This window comes from Pelodiscus sinensis, chromosome 14 (genome assembly GCF_052426305.1).
Source record: "Pelodiscus sinensis isolate ZL-2025 chromosome 14, ASM5242630v1, whole genome shotgun sequence".
In the NCBI taxonomy this organism is placed as follows: domain Eukaryota; kingdom Metazoa; phylum Chordata; order Testudines; family Trionychidae; genus Pelodiscus; species Pelodiscus sinensis.
The window spans coordinates 46,403,439-46,421,773 of NC_143065.1; positions in this window are offsets into that span (position 1 = coordinate 46,403,439).

Sequence of the window (18,335 nt, forward strand, 5' to 3'; positions counted from 1 at the left end):
GAACTAGGCGTTAGTCCTCGTAAAATGAGGTTTACCTAGTTCGAACTAAGCGCTCCGCTAGTTCGATTCAAATTCGAACTAGCGGAGCGCTAGTGTAGCACCTATTAAAGTTAGTTCGAACTAACGTCCGTTAGTTCGAACTAACTTTGTAGTGTAGACATACCCTCAGAGAGGGAGCTGTAGAGATGTGATCACTGCAGAGCCCGCGCGCCGCTCCCCGGTGCCTGGTGCTGGTTGAGTCCATGCATGGAAGAGAAGCATCTTCCTTACCCAGTCTCCCCCCTGTAGGCTGGTCAGGGGCGCCTCCCCTTCGGGGTCGGGGGGGCCGCTCCAACCCTCCACGCCTGGGTGAGTCTCTGGGGGGAGTTAGCAGTAGCCTGGTGTCCCTCGCCCTTACCTCAGGGCGGGGCAACAAAAATAACCAACGCTAAAGGCGACCTGGGTTGGAGGCCAGCCAGCAAAGGGCACGCGGGGGCCCAACCGCAGTGCAAGGGCAGCCAAGTCCACAGTTCAAAGCCCCTGCCTGGGCTCAAGGCCGGCTGTGCTTTTCCTGGGCCACTTCCCCCACCCCCTCAGCACGTACCTGGATGTCCGGTAGGTCTCTCCGGGAATCAAGGGGTCCAGATCCAGTGGCCCATCCTCAGTGGCTTGCAGGGGCTCCAGGAAGCCGGGCGTGGCTAGGAGTCCCTCCCGGTCGTGGGGCAGCAGAGGCCCCGGCGGGCCAAGCCAGTTCTCCGCCTCTTCTGGGCCTAGTTCTGCTCCTGGCTCCTTCCGTGGCCGGGCCCCCCTGCTCCTGCCGGCAGGCATTTATCTCTCTGACCCCGCCCTGGCTTCCGGCAGGTGGGTCCTTAGGGCCAGGAGCAGCCCACCACGGCCCTGGGAGAGGCGCTCCCCTTCGGGGGTCAGTGGGTGGCCACTCCGACCCACTCCACCCCCAAGCTATAGGCACTATTAGGTCTGAATTGATCGCACCTGGCTGTGTGCAGGTCCAGCAGGCCGTTGCTGGACTAACGCCCTTCCTGCCCATGCTGTCTTGCTAGCAGGTCACCATCAATCACTCCTTGCCAGCCAGGGGCTCTCTGGAGCGAGCCCCGTCCACTTAGATTTCCCGGCAGAGACACCAGAACGCCCCGCCAGCCCCTCCCCCTCCGTTTGCTCCCTCCGCCTGGCGCTGGCCTCGGACCGTGGCTGCCGCTCACGTGACGTGGCCTAGGTAGAAAGAGCAGGCCGTGCAAATCTCTCACGTCTTCCCCGGAGCAAGCAGCCTGAGCCGTCCTGGCCGGGTGACCGCGAAAGGCAGGTTACTGCCCATCTCCGGCCGGGCCTGCAGCGGGGTGGGCACTTGGGCCTGCGATGGACGTGGCCCGTCTATGTTTATTGGTAATGATGCAGCGCAGACCAGGCTCCATGCTGGCCCCCAGCGCAGAGCGGGCTGGACAAGTGGTCAGCTGCATCCAGGGCCTTGGAGCACAAGGGGCACAGCTCTGCCCAAGGGAGAGCTCAGCTCTGGTTATGGGCGCACGGCCCAGGGGAAAGGCACCGTGGCTTACCGCCCCCGGACCACCCTGGCCTTGTCCTCCGGTGGGGCTGTGCCGCCCCCCGCCCCGCCTGGGCTGGGCACCAGGGGTGAGGCAGGACTGGCCGAACGGACGCACACACCGAGCTAATGCGACCTCCAGCGTGGGACCTCCGAGCGCTGCTCACGCTCGCCGGCCCAGCCTCACTGCCAGCTCCTGGCTACTCCGGCAGCTCCCTGCATGCTGGGCTATGTCCCTGCTCTCCAAGGGACCGCCCCTTCGCGGGCACACGGCCCACTTCCTTGTCCCTTGCGGTTCCTTGTATTCAAATGTGCCCAGCTCCCAAATTGATCTGAGGAAGTGGGTCTGGCCCACGAAAGCTCATCACCTAATAAACCATCTTGTTGGTCTTTCAAGTGCTACCTCGTCCTGTTTTTTGTTTCAGCTGCACCAGACTAACACGGCTACATCTCTATCACTATTCAGATTTGTAAGGGTATTTTGATTCCTAATCTCAAGCCCTTAACCCTGTGTCCATGCCCGGGAGCTGGTCTGAGGCAGCAGCTGGGAATAGGCCCTGGTCTTACAGAATCATAGAACACTCGCCCATCCCTGACTGGTGCGTGTCCAACCTGCTCTTGAATCTCTCCAGCAATGGAGATTCCACAACCTCCCCAGGCAGCTTATCCCAGTGTTTAACCCCCCGACAGGCAGGAAGTTTTTCCTAATGTCTTATAATGTCAGTCCAAACGCCGTTCCCCGTTCTTAGGCCCCTGGCTCTCCACCCGCACGGATTCGGTAGCCTGAAACCTCCCAGGCCGGTCACCACGTAGCAGAAGCCCTGGCAGCTGGCTTCCCATTCCATTTTGCAATAGACTCCTAGAGCACTAGAACTGGAAGACCATGGTGAGGTCATCGAGTCCGGTCCCCTGCCAGGACAGTTTTTCCGTCATCTCGGCGAGCCAGGGGAGGTCACTTGCAGCCACGTCCCAGCCGAGCGGCCCCCAGGACGGAGTTTCGGCAGGCCCAGGCAGCAGCCGGCACGTCGCGCGGGGCGTCGAGGAAGCGTTGGCTACGTTGGTGTGGCGCGACCCAGGGCTGTGGCGCAGTCTCCCGCCGGCGCGAGAAGTAGCCGGCTCTGCCGATGGCTTGTTTTGGCAGCCTCTGCCCGAGCTGCAGCTATAAAAATCCTTCCACGCACTGCAGCGTTGGAGAGAACTCACAGTTCTGGGCTAATGCTTGGAGAGAAGACAGCTTGGCTCCGGGGCCTTCCACTCCACGTTCAAAATAGCTCTTAAGTAATTCACTGCGATCTCCAGCCGTCCCACGACCAGGCCTACGTGCCGCGGCAGCTTCGAGGGCCCTTCTCGCCGAGAAAGGGCCGTACCATTGGTGGCGTCATGGCGGGGCCTGGGGCCCCAACCAAGCCCAGGGCAAGAGACTGTCCCTGCCCTAAGGCGCCCACGCGGGGCGTACAAACCGAGCGGACGTCCCTCTCTCCTTAGCTGGGGGGTGTTGTCTCTGGTACGTGGACCCCGGTGGGAGTGGGGGGGGGACGGGGCAGGAGGGATCTGCCGAAAGGAGAACGCGGAGAGGCCGGAAAGAAGGCGGAGAAGATGGAGGGACAGTCGGGGGCGTGGGAGAGCCGCTGTCCCAGAGGAGCTGCTGGACACGCTCTGCTCCTTTCACTGCTGGGGCTCTGGAGAGTCTCCCGCGCAGCAGCAGGACAGCTCCTCCCCCCCCCCCAGCAGGTACCATGTGCGGGGGAGAGTGGGGGGGGCAGAGCATGGGGAGGTCACATGGCTCCCTTTCGCTGGTCTCCCCCTTTGGGTCCCTCAGTAAGTCGTCCCTGGTCTGGGGGTCCAGGCAGCAGCCCCCCACCAGCACCCAGTGCTTGCGACAGTGGGTTCCGCTGGTGGGACCCCGCTGTGCTCTGCCAGCCGTGTCTGGGCGGAGGCGGCGCTGAGGGGGCGTGGCCATGGCCTGCTGGGGGTGGCACACAGAGCCCCGCACGCCAGCGAGGAAGGGGGGGCAGCACGTGGGGGGCATGCACATCGTCTCCCTCCGTCACGCGGCTGGGGCAGGGGAGGGGGCAGGGCTCCGAGGAGCACGCGAGCAGAGGCCTGGGGGCTCTCCCGCCCAGCAGGCTACGAGAGGACGTTCTTGGCCAGGGCACCAGAGGAGAGGTGGGAGCACAGGAGCCAGGCGGGGACACCAGGGCTTGGGCGGCAGCCGAAATAAAAGCCCCAAGAGGCAGCACAAGGAGCGGGACTCTCTGGGAGGGGTACGGGCAGAGCCAAGGGAAGAGTTCAGAACGGGGCGCGCTCCAGGAACTAGTGCTGGGCTGATTGGTGCCTCCCACTCCCCGTGGGACGGAGCGACACGCCCACCCCAGTGGCCCCGCCCCCGGCGTGTTACCCTGGAACCACAGCGACTTCTGCACAACGTGCGCCCCATCTCCCGGAGTTCCCCCAAACAAGGCCGTGGCCGTAGGGTACTGCCCCGTGCCCCTTCGCGGCAGCTGCTCCATCGCGGCCACATCGGAAAGCGATGATGCCATCAGGCAACAGCGCTGAAATCCTGGGTCCCCTTGCTCCTCCGGCCATGCCCCTGAAAGGCCCAGCGCCGCGGGCGGGAAGGAATAAGGCCCAGCGCCGCGGGCGGGAAGGAATACGGCCCAGCGCCGCGGGCGGGAAGGAATAAGGCCCAGCGCCGCGGGCGGGAAGGAATAAGGCCCAGCGCCGCGGGCGGGAAGGAATAAGGCCCAGCGCCGCGGGCGGGAAGGAATAAGGCCCAGCGCCGCGGGCGGGAAGGAATAAGGCCCAGCGCCACGGGCGGGAAGGAATAAGGCCCAGCGCCGCGGGTGGGAAGGAATAAGGCCCAGCGCCGCGGGTGGGAAGGAATAAGGCCCAGCGCCACGGGCGGGAAGGAATAAGGCCCAGCGCCGCGGGTGAGAAGGAATAAGGCCCAGCGCCGCGGGTGGGAAGGAATAAGGCCCAGCGCCGCGGGTGGGAAGGAATAAGGCCCAGCGCCACGGGTGAGAAGGAATACGGCCCAGCGCCGCGGGTGAGAAGGAATAAGGCCCAGCGCCGCGGGTGGGAAGGAATAAGGCCCAGCGCCGCGGGCGAGAAGGAATAAGGCCCAGCGCCGTGGGTGGGAAGGAATAAGGAGGTGCTTTACCAGGACACGCAATGGCTTCCGCAGCGGCCACGCAGAACAAGAGCCACGCGCTGGATGCCCCATCGCTCAGCCCGAACACAACGGCAGCTTTATCCACCAGCATCTGCCCGCGGGAGCGTGTACACGTTTACCGGCGCCACATCAGCAAGGGGCTAACAGCGATAGCAAGAACGAGCGAAAGGGGCCGCTGACTTCCATGCGTCCCAAACGGAACCTTGCACCCCAATAAACTCCAACCCCCGGCCCCCTTCGCCCAGCAAATCCAGGTAAATGCAGAAAAAAAAATCAAATGTTCAATTGTTTTAAAGACACCGTGTCAGTAGCTCAGCGCAGGCAGGGTCTAAGAAAGGAAGATGAAAATTACTTAAGTGATGGCAAGTATGTATCTGGAACAGCTCTATGCACGTTCTGAGTCATGAAAGTTTAAAATATAATTTCTTTCATCACTGTAGGGTAAATGTTTCCCATTAACGCCTGCTGCAGCACTTTGGAGATTATTATTTAATACACGAATTAATTTCAAAACCCCAAACATCAAAGAGTCTCTTTCAGTCTCAGTCTCATTTCACGTGGTTTAGGCGTGCAGGGGGCTAGAACTGCTGTGCTTATGCTCACTGCTTCTGAGTGTACGAGAAGATTTATCCTGTGTTGCTTGGGCCTTAACTCAAAAGAAGTGGGTGGTGCTCACGGAGGCTCTTGGTACTAGCTAAGGGTATGTCTACACTAGCCCCTAGTTCGAACTAGGAGGGTAATGTAGTCATCCGCACTTGCAAATGAAGCCCGGGATTTGAATTTCCCGGGCTTCATTTGCATGAAGCTGGCCGGTGCCATTTTTAAATGCCGGCTAGTTCGGACCCCGGGCCGCGCGGCTACACGCGGTACGGACTAGCTAGTTCGGATTAGGCTTCTAATCCGAACTAGTGGTACGCCTCGTGGAACGGCTCTTGCTCTTTAGGAGGTGTTCTTGTGAACAAACGGACTCACAGGCAGACAGACCGACACACAGACAAGCAGAGGCACAAACTCTCTGAAATATATAGTAGATGATGATAGTCACAAAGGTAGGGGGTGGGGGCGGTGCCGGAGTTGCCCTCTAAGGCTGGAACTACCTGGACAATCCAGATTTCTGCAGCCTCCACCCCAATGTTATTATTACTGCATAATTTTTTCTGGTGTTGGTCTGCTCGTAACAATAGGAAGCAGCTGTGAAGCAGGCATTCTTGTGCTGAGACGCAGCAGGACAAATATTGTATAAAGGGATACGATTTTGCCTTGCAGCGAAATACGTGAATTTCAAATGTCAGGCTTGCTGTATTCTGCTGCATATAAAAAAATCTTCCCAGCAGTCTAGGGTACGTCAGATGCCGGGCTGGCTCTCTTCGTTCCAAACGACTCCAGCGCATGGTGGCGCATGCCTTCGAACCGGGCTATGCTGGGAAGGAAAAGGGGCAACGGGCTTTACTGCGCACGGGTAAAGAGAACAGCTGCCCAGTGTCAGCATCGTGCCAGCTGCCTCATTCGCTTAGTTTAAAAACCCGCTTGGTGCCAAACGTGATTCATTCAGCTGGTCTCTGTGTGCACGTGTGGTTAACAGGAACCGGGCTCTGTACCAGACTGGCTGCTGTTGAGCTGATTGTTGTCAGGCCACAGAGGAGGAAACCACGGAGACTGCCTGTCATTATAGTTCCTTCGGGTTTCATGGCATTCCTGGGGCGTGGTAAGGTGGGAGTGCCTAGCACGACGGATCCCAAGCCAGGGAGACTGGGCAGCGACACGGCCGATGAATGGAGTGTGGGTAGATGCAAAGCCCTGAACGTATAACCCCAGCCACACACGACATGACGGGGCTGAACCCAGATGTTACTCTCCAAGGAGGAGATCGCGGAGTCCATGTGGATAGTGCTCTGGACGCAGCTGCTAAGCATGTAGTGCCATCAAAAAATGAAGCCAAAGGCTAGGAGCCATTAGGAAAGGGACAGCTAAGAAACCAGAAAGTATCATCTTGCCACGATCTCACTGCGTGGGATGCCCACCCCTGGAATGCTGTGTGCCGTGTGGGTTGTCCCACATACTAGAATTGGAAAAGGTACAAAGAAGGGCAACAAAAATGAGTAGGGGTATGCAACCACTGCCGGAGGAGAGAGATTAAAATGAGTGAGACTTTTCTAAGGGGGATACGATAGAGGTCTATAAAATCCTGAACAGCGTGGAGAAAATGAATAAGGAAGTGCTATTCCCCCTTCTCCTAACCCTGGAATCGGCAGCTGCCCAATGAAGTCCAGGCAGCAGGCTGATACCTGACAAAGGGGATCTCTTCACTCGGTGCCCAGACAATCTGTGGAACTCCTTGCTAGGGGAGGTCGTGGTGGCCAGAACTATAGCGGGGTTCAGAGAAGAATTACAAAGCTCCTGGAGGAAGGTCGATCGATGGCTATTAGCCAAGATGGGCAGAGATGCAGCCAATGGTCCCTCTAATCTTTTCCATCCACGTGGGGAATCATTTTGTCTACGTGCACTGAGGCATGTGTGAACGTGCACTACCCGGAGAAACCAAATACCTAGTAGCGGGTGCTGTGCAAACCAGGTGGGCATCATTTGACTCTCTCCTGAGCGGCCGCCTGAGCACCCAGCTTCCAGGGAGCCCTGGTCACAACCGGATGTCCCTAACCCTCTGAGTGTCAGAAACAGGCAAGATGTCGGGGAGGATCACTCACTCCCTGGCCGGTTCATGCCTTCCGAAGCACCTGGCACCCGCCCCTGCAGACAGGACGCCAAGCGGGAAGGACCGTTGCTCTGACGCCATGCACAGCACCGTGCGCCCAGCTGGTCCCACCTAGCCAGGAGGCCTCTGGGTCCAGCAAGCCTGCTGCAACCGCAGCTCTCGGAGCGCCATGCCGAGCGCGAGATCTCTCAGGGACGCTGCTCAGCGAGCAGATCCAGGGGTCCCTGCGGGCCCAGAAGGCGCCTCCCACAAATGCAAGTCTGTGGAGCCCTCCTTGGAGAAGTGCGACAGGGCCAGGACGAGGGATGCGGCTTATTGCCCTGTGCCAAGAGCCGGCAGAGAGCTGGTGTGCTCGCAGCGGTGAGGACGCGTCTCATCCGCCTCCGCCACACGCTGGCGGGCGGGCGCTCCGAGCAGAGCAGGCCTTGCCTTGCCGGGTGCTCATTTAGCAAGGGCGCTGCTGGAGCCCCCGTTCTCCTCTCTGTTGTCAGAGGCGTGTCCGCAAGTTGTCAGAGCCGGTGCCCCTGCTGGCTCGGAGCCGCAGAGCGGGTGTCGGGCGCCGAGGGGGCTGGATGTGGAACGCGCGCGGGAGGAGGAGGACGGGAGTCGGCGCGATGAGAGCTCCCGCGCCAGGGCTCTGCGGGGATGTCTGCTCTGCAGCGCTAGTCCGAAATCACTTCGTGCGCGTCTCCACCACCGGCGGTTATTGCCAAATAGGGAGGACTTCTCGCTGCGACTCCTGGAACCCTCAGCGTCCGAGGAGGGTGGGAGCGGGAGGGAGCGTGCTCCCCCTCGACAGCGGGGCTGCGGAGACGCTCCCGTTTCCGACATAGCTCCGCCATGGCCGTAGCTCAGCGCGCGTCGCTTATTCCGAGGCAGGCCCTGCGGGGGAGACGCGCCCTGGGAGCCCTCCGTTCCCTCGCGCAGCGTCCCGAGGAAGCAGCCGCTTTCGGGGCTCCCGGACCCGACGCGCTCTGGAGGTAAGGACAGCGCAGGCCCGGGACGTCTGCCCCCCAGACACACGTGGGGAAAGGGCTCCATTGGTGCAGTCACGCTGGCTTCCGCCGGCTGCCTGGACCCAGCCCACGGCAGGCTGCCTCCCGCTGCCTCTCTGGCGGCCTGGCGCTGCCAGAACCAGGCTCTGAGGGCCTCCCGCCATCAGCTGTGGGTGGTGCAGGCAGGTCTGACGCGGCGCAACCTGCCTCGGGGTGCTGCTGGCACCGCTCGGCGCGGGCGTCTCCCCTGCACCCCGGCAGCGCGCCGGAGCCCAGCACCAGCCACCAAAGCCAGCACGCCCGCCCGGACTTGGAACGAGAGTGGTCCCGAGCAAGGGCCCAAGAAACTCCTGGGGAGAGAGGGGGAGGGCTGGGCTGCTGCCTGCGGGAGGGGAGCACTCCCAGGGCAGGCAGGGCCGGGCTAGAGCGCAGGGATGCCTGTGACGGGACGGGCCAGGCCTGGGCACCTCTGAGGGCTCCGCTCAGGGCGAATTGCTCAAAACCAGGGCTCCTTGCAGCCCCGGACTGGAGACCTTCAACCAGGCCACACACCAGCCACTGAGCGCTCCAGCTGCCAATCCGGCCGGCAGGAACCCCCCGAGCCAAACCCCTCGGGCACCCCAGCTCTCCCTGGGCCCCAGTCAGCCCCCGGCCTAACACAGGTGAGGGGCTACAGGACCCATCTCCCCTCCCCCGAACGGATCCTCCCAGTCCCAAAGAACCAGCCACAGATCCCCGGTCGGTTTACACTGTGGATCTTACCCACGAGATCGCGCTGGGCCCGTCCTTTAGCATCCACCATCTAAAGGTTTATTAACAAAAGAAAGAAAAGCCCGAGAGTGAGGTTAAGGAGAATCCGTCACACGCACCAAGCACCAGAGATGTTACAAACTGCCAGCAAAGTCTCTGGTTACACCCGATGTCAGGACGGGTCAGCGACCCTCCCCGGCTCCGTCCCTCGCCAGGCTGCACCCGGAAGCAGGAGCGAGACTGAAGACAAGATGGAGACGCCCTCCTGGCATTTTATATCCATTCCCGGTGTCTCCCCAGCCAGAGCGGGTCACGTGGCCCGGTGCCCTGTCTGTGTGCCACGCGCCGGCAGCCATTATGCCCGATTGGTTGCAGGTTTCCAGACGCCTCCCTCAGGTGTGTACGGGCCACCCCGAGAGCCGCTGTCCTTGGGGCCGTGCCAGTTAGCACAGTCATTGACTGAAGGACCCTTCTTTCCAACAGGCAGTGAAGGCCCATCGCTCGGTCTCAGGCACAGAACACGCCCCGGACCCGCGCAGAGCCCGTGTCCATAATCCACACACGGACGTCACACAGGCCCATGAGGCGCAGACACGGAATCAGTCGGACACAAGCTTTCATTGGACACCGCACATGGCCCCTTCGTACAGAATTTGGGGCAACCCCCCCCCCGGGCACAGCAGTGATCTGGCTGCACCCCTTAAAATCCAGTAATGTGACAATCCCTGCCCCCCGGCTCGGGGGCACTGAAACCCTTTCACCCGCCTGCAGTGCGGAGTGGGGGGCTCACCCGTTTGGCAGAGCGCAGGGCGACTGCAGGCGTCTGGACACTCGACCCGCAGGGCGAAGCTGGGCCCGCCCCATGGCGGGGCTGTGGGCAGCAGAGAGCTGCCGGCCGCGAGCCCAGCAAGGCAGGGCTGGAACTCGGACCTCGCCCTTTCGGGGGGTGCTGCCTGCTGGTCCCCTTCCTGGCCGAGCGAGCTGGGCTGGGTGCACAGAGCTGCTCAGAGCTTCGGGCCGCTGGGGAGAGCAGCGCAAAGAAATCCCACCAGCTGTTCGGCCCGAGGGAGGTCTCCAGGAGTTTGTGGCGAGGGGACAGAGTAGGGCAAGGCCCAGACGCTGCCAGGGGAAGCCCCCTAGGCCAGGAACATCCCAAGAGGGGATGGACAGTCACACGGGCACAGGACTCATGGGTGCGCAGATATTCCCCTTCCTGCTCCAGGGCTCCCAGACCCAGGCCGAGACCTCGCGTGGGGGTCGACCATTTCGATCTGCTCCTGGGGCTTCATTCCCCTTCCTCCGGCGCATCCGAGAGCAGCCCCTGGGGCCGCCCAGACGGGTCATTCCTAGGGCCGCCGGCCAGAAGGGCCAATGACACTTGGCTGGAAATCAGACCCACCGTGTCCGTGCGTTTGTGCTTTCCCGGGGCTGCAGCTGAGCGATGGCTGGTGGGTAAAATACAGATCCCTCGCCCCCCTGCCCCATCGACAGGTGCCAGTGAAATCTGAGCCCCGGTCCACCCTCCCCAGCGTAAGCCAGGCGGCCTGGCCCTCGCCACAGCGCGGCGCTCGCGGTGCCACAGGTTCAGAATCTACACCGCTAAGCACGATAGCGCCGTGCCCCTGGGGCCCATCTGGGCCATCAGCTTTCGGGGGGGCAGGCACCCTCTTCCTAGAGACACCCACATAGTCACTGAACTGCGCGGCGGTGCACTGGGCGGGGCAGAGCCTGCTCCAGCCTCCACGGGCGCAGAGGGCCCCGCCGTGGCCAAAGGACGCCCGATGGGCATGAATTCCCCTGCCTTTCCCCGTGCAGAGGGGCCCGCGGGGCTGGATTGCCATCCCCTTGGCTGGAGCACAGCCCCTCAGCAAGTCCAGGGGGTTCCAGCCTCGTCGCTACAAAGATACAGCTCCCCGAGTCAGACGCCCCCAGAAGAGATTCAGCCTGGCACCAGCGCGTGAAACACAAGCGGCACTTGGCCCAGCGTCGGCGAGGGACTGGAGGAGTGTCAGCGCTGCAGGTCTGGTTCGCTCGCCGCGAGGCAGTTTGCCCGTCTCCTCTGTGAAGCAGGAGGCATTTAGCAAGTCGCCTGCAGTTTGCCTTGGTGGGTCCCCATTATTTAGGAGCAGGGACTCAGCAATCTAGAGAAAGAAGGTGGTGGGAATGACGCCGAACACCGAGAATCACCCTCACGCCGTTCGGAATTTCTGAAACCCACCAGCAACCTTTTAGGAGCAAACGTCTGATACTCAAAGGAAGCCTGTCTCTGAACATGCAGCGTGTCTTGCATCCCGCAGGTGGCAGCAGCATTTCTGTAACTGATCAAATGAAAGCTGCTAGCCCAGCAAAGAGTAAAACAGAACGTGTAGCAGGACTCCTCCGCGAGGCTTTGCCAGTGAAATTGGTGCCACATGCACCTGCCAAGGAGTGTGACAACGATTCAAGGCTTGTACGCGTCACAGCGATGTTCCGTCCTTTCCCTTGCTGGATGTGTCATTCCCAACACCGCTCCGCACAGTTCCTTGTCCTTCTATGACGGTATCTACGAGTCCCAGCACTGGTATGCCCTCTGCTCAGACTGGTATATGGCGGGATTTTCCACGCTTCCTTTCCCGCAATCTCTGAGCTTAGTACAGGGCTACTCAACCTTGGAAGCCCCGGGGACCACAATGATACAACACATGCCAAGGGCTGCAACTTAAGGGTACGTCTAGACTACGCGCCTGTCGCCAGAGGCATGTAGATTAGGCTACCAGACATAGGAAAATGAAGTAGCGATTTAAATAAACGCCGCTTCATTTAAATTTACATGGCTGCCGCGCTGAGCCGATCAGCTGTTTGTCGGCTCTGCGCGGTAGTCTAGACGCGCGGGGGTCGACATCAAGGGCATTTGTTGACCTCCCAGCTATGCCTCCTGGGGTGAGGTTTACCTGGGTGGTCGACAAATGCCTTTGATGTCGACACCCGCGCATCCAGACTATCATGCTGTGCCGACAAACAGCCGATCGGCTCAGCACGGCAGCCATGTAAATTTAAATGAAGCGGCGATTATTTAAATCGCTACTTCATTTTCCTATGTCTGGTAGCCTAATCTACATGCCTCTGGCGACAGAGGCGCATAGTCTAGACGTACCCTAAGTGTAGTTGCATATACATGCAAATATATATGCAAATATATGCAAATGCTTCTTTCACACTGACGGGCATGAATACAAAGACTAAGGCAAGACTACACAACACGCAGGCCCCATTGACGTCAGTTCTGCTGCTCTTACTAAAATGCAGCGTTGACCCGATTCCCACCCGTACGACAGCACTTGGAAAGAGCAATGACAGTCCAGGAATGTAACTACGAAAACGCATCGCAACGGCAGATCATTCTCTTGACGACTTTTTCGTTTGGGCTCCCCCCTGCAGGCCGCGTGTTGAGCCCCGCGTAAACCCAGACCGCCCCGCGGGCCAAAAACAAATGGGCCGTGCGTGTTGAGTAGCCCTGGCCTAGTACGTTTCCCTGGGAACCTTGCAGTGAGTTTTCCCTGAACGGAAACTCTTTTGCTCAATTCTCCCCGGATTTAAATATGCTGATTTGAGTTTGCTGTGTAAACGTATTCCGAGGGGCCACCTCCTGAATCCGCTGTGCCTGCCCCGGGCCCCCCATGTAAATGCGCAGAGCTACTAACTCCTCTGATGGTAACAAGCACCAGTGCAGGGCTCCTCAGGGGTCTCTTGCCCCTCGGCAGAGCCCAGCAAGCGCTAGACGGGACGGCTGGGATAACGTTAACCCACCTCGGCCCCCTGCTGGGTTTACCCTTCACTGGGCCCTGCTGACAGGCTTGCTACCACGTGACTAGTAAACGGGCGTTAAGCGTTACCCCTCTGGAGCTCACGGATGTCCGGCATAGACTGAGTTAAGTGGGGGCCATGCCACTGTTCAGGGCGGTTCCCCTGCCGACAGGGCAGCTCAGGCTGCCTGCGGGATGCGGCGAGCTCCGTCTCCAGCGTGTCTAGACTCCAGGGGTCTTTCCAAAACACTTCCCCGGTGTCTAGACTGCAGCCGCGGCCTTTCGAAAGGAAATCGGAACGCGGCGGTTTTTCCGATCGCGGAACCCTCATTCTACGAGGAAGAACGGCTTTTCTCGAACGTGCTCTTTTGAAAAGAGGCGCCAGTTTTTGAAAGAGGGTGTCTAGAGGCTGAGGTCGATGGGTGTGTGTGGGGGGGTTGGATCCTCCAGGCCTGAAGGAGTGGCCCCCCCAGGGGAGCACCACACTACCCTCGCACTCAGCCTGGGAAGTCTGCTCCTCCAGCCGGAGCGGCCCTCGCCCTCGGACCGGACCGGGACCTTCGGGGGCAGGGGAAGCGGCTGGAATGCAGCGTGGGAGAGTTCAGCCTGTGAACCCTGGGTCCCGGAGCACCCCAAGCAGGGATGCCGGCTGCACACAATGAGGGCTGAGGGTGCTCACCCCTCCCAGAAAAGGCCGGGGGTGGGGGGGACCATCCTGAATGAACAAACCTGAAAATAACAGACAGGAACAAACCCAGACGAGCAGCAGACCCTGCGGTGAGCTCTGCAGTGGGGCTGGGGATGAGGCGTTTGGGGTGCAGGAGGGGGCTCCAGGGATTGGGGTGTGGGGTCCAGGAGGGAGTTAGGGTGCAGGCGGGGGCTCAGGCCTGGGGCAGGCGGCTGGGGTGTGGAGGCACTTAGCTGGGGCAGCACCTGTTTGGTGTGGGAAGGGAAGCATTTGGGGCCATGCTGCCCTGCACTCCCCTGCAGTCCCCGCCCCCCCCCCCCACTGCTCCCACTGGCTGGGACTGCCACCAAGGGGAGCTGCGTGGGCGGAGCCTGCAGGCCAGGGCAGCGCAATGACCGCCCTTCCCTCGGCACAAATGGTTTCGGGGGCGTTGGGGAGGCAGGTATCCAAAGAGAAGGTTCTGCTGAAATTTGCCCTGAACGCAGGGAGCAACTCCCTCTGTTTCGCTCCAGGCTTGTCTCCGGGGGAAGCAGAGCATCATGGGAGAACTGAGCGCTCCCTGCTTTTTCCAAACAAACCATTGCACTTCAGCCGGGAGGACTTTGGCAGTGGCTCTGTGGCGTGGCACCCTGCTTCCGCAGCTCCGGCCCTGGCGCTGCCCCCCAAGCGCCCCCAACACACGCTCCCGGATGTCGGGAATATCACCGGCTGGAGCTGAACAGGTAACCTGAAACGCGGGCCAGGTGACCCCTTCTTCAGAAAACCTGGACTGCCCCCCCCCCCAAGACAAACAGGGTCTGCTCAGCCCCGGCCACGCCTCGGACAGACATGCCAGGGGCACTGCTGGAATCATCTGCTCACTGAGGAAATTCCTTCCTGGTCCCCAGCAACTAGTTTACGCCTTGAAACGTGTCGCCTTTTATCCCTGCTAAGAAATGTCTGATTGCCCCTAACGCTGCTGCCATCCTCTGTCAATACACAGTTTAGATCCTTTTTCTGACGCCTGTTCCACTCATGGTGCCAATTATTCCTTGTGGCAGGGAGTCCCACCAGTTAATTATGCAAATACGTCTTGCCCATTTTAAATGGTTGTCGTTTGAGATTCACTTTTCCTTTCTTGTATTGCAACAAAGCACTAATCAAAGTGTCCAGTGTAACTCCTGTGTACGGGTCATTGCTACGCATCCTTCTGTCTGGTTTCCCTCTTGGTCACCTCCTCTCTGATCTAAAGAGTCTCCGACTCGTCACGCTCCTGGTTCAGGAGTCTCTCCCTTCAGATCAATGCTCCCTCTAATTGTTTCCATCCATGTGCAGAATAATTTGTACGTGCACAGAGGCACATGCTAATGTGCACCACCAGTAGAAACAAAAAAACTAGCTGGGGTGGCAATGGAATCTCTCCACACAGCCTCCCGCCAGGGACCCCAGCTCGGACCTCTATCAGCCTGTGTCATCTGCCTCTGGCCCTCTTCTCGGGAGGCTGTGAACACTGGCCATAGTCACTGCAAGCTAAATGTCAGCCCAAGCAGCCATTCGAAAGAACCCTGCCGTGTGCGAGATGCAGCAAGCCGCCCCCTCGTGCAGCTTCTTCCAGGCTCTGCTCTTTTCTGCAGCCGCTTTGCAATGTAAGTTGTGAATAGAAAACAAAGGGAATCATGATCTAATTAGCAGCCTTTAGCGCCTGCCTCGAATTAGCAGAAGAGAGTGAACGTGGGTTTAATTGAATCCGCTGCTGGCACAGGATGCTGATGACCTGGCGGCGCATTCCCAACGTGACACGTACAATAGCACAAATGCTGGGCAAATTCATGTGTTTTCTGACAACAAGCATGCAGCCTCGCGTGGGAACGCCAACGTGCCAGGGAGTCAAGGCGCGGCGCAGAGGTGGCAATGCCCTGCCTGGAGCAGACAGCGATTTGCACGGGGCCAGGAGCCTGAATTCAGTAAGTGACATGCCCCGTGAGCTCCCCAGAGGAACGCAGCATGGCTCGGTGCCCCTTCCGTTACCCTTCCAACATCTCCACTCCACACGCGAAACTCAACCGCTGGCTCTCGCCCCCGCGTTTCAGCCCAGCCTGCCAATTCCCAAGCCAGCCAATTGACACAGAATCCTAGAACGGCAGGGACCGTGAGAGGTGCCAAGTCCAGTCCCCGGCCCCAAGGACCAGCTAGATCATCCCTGACAGACGTCTGTCCAACCTGCTCGTCAATATCTCCAGGGATGGAGACTCCACAACATCCCTACGCAACTTATCCCAGTGTTTCACCGCCCTGACAGGCAGGAATTTTTCCCTAATGTCCAACCTCAACCTCCCAGGCTGCAGTTTAAGCCCATTGCTGCTTGTCCTGTGCTCAGAGGCCAAAGGAAAACAATCACCCCCCCCACCTATGAAACCCATTTAGATACTTGAAAACTGCTCTCATGTCCCCTGTCAGTCTTCTCCTTTCCAAACCAAACAAGCCCAATTCCTTCAGTCTTACCTCCTAGCTCATGTTCTCTGGACCTTTCATCATTCTTGTTGCTCTTCTCTGGGCCTTCTCCAATTTCTCCGCATCTTTCCTGAAATGTGGTGCCCAGAACTGGACACAAGACTGCAGCTGAGGCCTGATCAGCGCAGAGCAGAGCAGAAGAACGACTTCTCGTGTCTCGCTCACAACACCCCTGCCAATGCCGCCCAGAATCAGGTTTGCTTTGTTTGCAAAAGTGTCCCACTGTTGCCACATATTTGCTTGCGTTTATTGCCACTGAATATAATAATTGTAATTGGTTACACCAGAAATAAATGACAATTCTAAACCAGACAAAGATGATCTTGCCTTAAAAGCAGGAGTGGGAAGGAAGTAACTCTGGAATTGCTCACCTCTTGAAACAGACATTGTCGGTAATACAGTGCAGAATTGTCAATGCTTGTAAATTTCATGGAGGTTAGGTCCATAAAAGGCTATTAGCCAGGGGATAAAATGGTGTCCTTGGCCTCTGTTTGTCAGAGGCTGGAGAGGGATGGCAGGAGACAAATCGCTTGATCATTGTCTTCGATCCACCCTCTCTGGGGCACCTGGTGCTGGCCACTGTGGGCAGACAGGATACTGAGCTAGATGGACCTTTGGTCTGACCCAGTGCGGCCGTTCTTACGTTCTTATGTAACTGGCAATGAAGCAAACTGGAATCCTTTTTAAAAGCCGCCGCCACCACCAAGGGAGGCCTTTCGAATCAGCCCGATTTTCAAGGCAAACGGGCCATAAAGCGAGTGAAGCTGCAATACAGCGTTGGAATCAAAGCCCAGCCCCCTCCCACGCTCCCGTGAGCTCTTTCACCTTGACCGGGCTGCACAGGGAAAGTTCACCTTGCAGTGTTTCTTCTCCAGCCTCCGCGGAGCAGCTGGCCACCCCCTAACGGCCCTTTGCTCGGGCAGGGGCTTCCCTAGGGACAGGACCGGGGGATTGGAGAGCCGGCACTCGCCAAACAGGCTCCAAGGGTCCCCATTGCATCAGCCAGTGGGTCTGCTGGTCAGCATGCACCCAAGATCCCCCAGCTAGCGCCAAGGGACAGAGGGATGCAGGGAGCTGTACAAGTCACATTAGCCCTGTCCCGCGACCTGGCACTGCCGGGCAGGCCTGGGCCCCAGGCACAACCCAGAGGAGCCCCATGGAGCAGCCTCTGGGCACCTGTCCCAGTGGGGAGGGATGCTTGGGGCGCTGCTGGATGCAACAGGTTGGGATCCAGTGGCCAAGCCCAGCTGCATAGAATGTCCAATGGGCAGCATGTCAACCCCCCAGACTGCCCCTTTCAGGATGGATTCATAGACTCATAGGTCAGAAGGGACCATTATGATCATCTAGTCTGACCCCTGCACAGTGCAGGCCACAGAATCTCACCCACCCCTCCTAGAATAATCCTCTCATCTATATCTCCGATATTGAAGCCTTCAAATACTTTGAAGGCCCCAAGATGCAGAGAATCCTCCAGCTGTGATCTGTGCCCCATGCTACAGAAGAAGGCAAAAACCTCCAGGGCCTCTGCCAATCTACCCTGGAGGAAAATTCCTTCCCGACCCCAAATATGGCGATCAGCTAAACCCCGTAGCACATGGGCAAGACTCACCAGCCAGACACCCAGAAAGTTCTCTATAGTAACTCCTATCATCCCTCCATTGACCTATTCCCACTGATAATGAATGGACAATTAGTTACCAAGATCATGTTATCTCATCAAACCATCCCCTTCATAAACCCATCGGCTGTGTCTAGACTGGCAAGTTTTTCCGCAAAATCATCTGATTTTGCGGAAAAACTTGCCAGCTGTCTACACTGGCTACTTGAATTTCCGCAAAAGCACTGACGATCTCATGTAAGATTGTCAGTGCTATTCCGGAAATACTATGCTGCTCCCGTTCGGGCAAAAGTCTTTTTCCGAAAGACTTTTGTGCAAAAGGGCCAGTGTAGACAGCAGAGATTTCTTTTCCACAAAAAAGCCCCGATGGCGAAAATGGCGATTGGGGCTTTTTTGCGGAAAAGAGCGTCTAGATTGGCCACGGACACTTTTCCCCAAAAAGTGCTTTTGCGGAAAAGCGTCCTGCCAATCTAGACGCTCTTTTCCAAAAATGCTTTTAACGGAAAACTTTTCCATTAAAAGCATTTCCAGAAAATCATGCCAGTGTAGACGTAGCCATCTAGTTTAATCTTGAAGCCAGATAGGTCTTT